Source organism: Salvelinus sp. IW2-2015, linkage group LG20 (genome assembly GCF_002910315.2).
Source record: "Salvelinus sp. IW2-2015 linkage group LG20, ASM291031v2, whole genome shotgun sequence".
Taxonomy (NCBI): Eukaryota; Metazoa; Chordata; class Actinopteri; order Salmoniformes; family Salmonidae; genus Salvelinus; species Salvelinus sp. IW2-2015.
In genome coordinates, this window is record NC_036860.1 from 63,504,051 (window position 1) to 63,504,882 (window position 832).

The 832-nt window shown below is 53.1% G+C and overlaps 1 protein-coding gene across 1 annotated transcript in view; it reads left to right on the forward strand.

The window, feature by feature from the left end:
- Positions 1–832, forward strand: part of LOC111980052 (roquin-2-like) — a 45,202-nt gene that overhangs the window by 32,873 nt on the left and 11,497 nt on the right. The gene's annotated exons all lie outside the window — the stretch shown is intronic.

Here is an 832-nt window from a genome sequence, read left to right on the forward strand (position 1 = left end):
CCAGGCACCACGTCCCAGGCACCACGTCTGTAGTGGACCAAGTCCCAGGCACCGCGTCCCAGGCACCACGTCCCAGGGACCACGTCCCAGGCACCACATCCCAGGGACCACGCCCCAGGCACCACGTCCCAGGGAACACGACAGGGACCACGTCCCAGGAGGGTCCACGTCCCAGGGACCACGTCAGGGACCACGTCAGGGACCACATCCCAGGAACCACGTCCACCACGTCCCAGGGACCACGTCAGAGACCACGTCCCAGGGACCACATCCCAGGCACCACGCCCACCACGTCCCAGGGACCACGTCAGGGACCACGTCCCAGGGACCACGTCCCAGGCAAACCGGCGACCTAGGGATCCCCATCATACGTTAGCAACAACAACAACAAAAAATCACATCTTGTCTTGTCATCAGGTGAATGATAATGGCAAGGAGAAGTAATCAGCATTTTAAAATGAAAACATTTAATAGATAGTTTTCCATTATTTTGACCTCCCACATTATAACTGGAAGAGGAAATGTAAACTCTATTGACTGACAGCCTGCCACAGGGTTCAATCCTCGGGACGACTCTTTTCTCTCTATATGTCAATGATGTCGCTCTTGCTGCGGGTGATTCCCTGATCCACCTCTACGCAGATGACACCATTCTGTATACATCTGGCCCTTCTTTGGACACTGTGTTAACTAACCTCCAAATGAGCTTCAATGCCATACAGTAGTATGGTAGTCTATTGACTGGTAGCCTATTGACTGGTAGTCTATTGACTGGTAGCCTACTGACTGGTAGCCTATTGACTGGTAGCCTACTGACTGGTAGTCTATTAGC